Source organism: Muscardinus avellanarius (assembly GCF_963383645.1).
Source record: "Muscardinus avellanarius genome assembly, chromosome: 6".
NCBI lineage: Eukaryota > Metazoa > Chordata > Mammalia > Rodentia > Gliridae > Muscardinus > Muscardinus avellanarius.
Genome location: NC_137791.1, coordinates 137,173,755 through 137,174,107, shown reverse-complemented (window position 1 = coordinate 137,174,107; position 353 = coordinate 137,173,755).

The window sequence follows — 353 nt, the reverse complement described above, 5'->3', positions numbered from 1 at the left end:
GGGCTCAGGCAGGTGTTGGGAGCTGGGACCTGTGTAGGTGAGGCTGGGGGGCAGGTGGGCATTTCAGACACAGGGATGGACAGTGCCCGGGCAGCAAGTGGGGGGAGGCAGACGTCAGGACCTGCAGTTTGCCGAGAACCTGGAAGGTGACCTTCAAGGAAGGGCACCCACACTGGAGGGTCGCCAGGCCTCCCTCCTTGGCACTGGGCCTTGGGGCCCTGGCCAGGCACAGTCTGGAGTCGTGCCGGGAGGCTGGGAGGAGGCTGCCGGGCCTGTTGAGGACCGTGAGGTCCTTTGTCCTGGTGCCGGGGCGGCTGAGCCCCGCTGTCTCGGGCGCTGGAGGAGGCGCCACC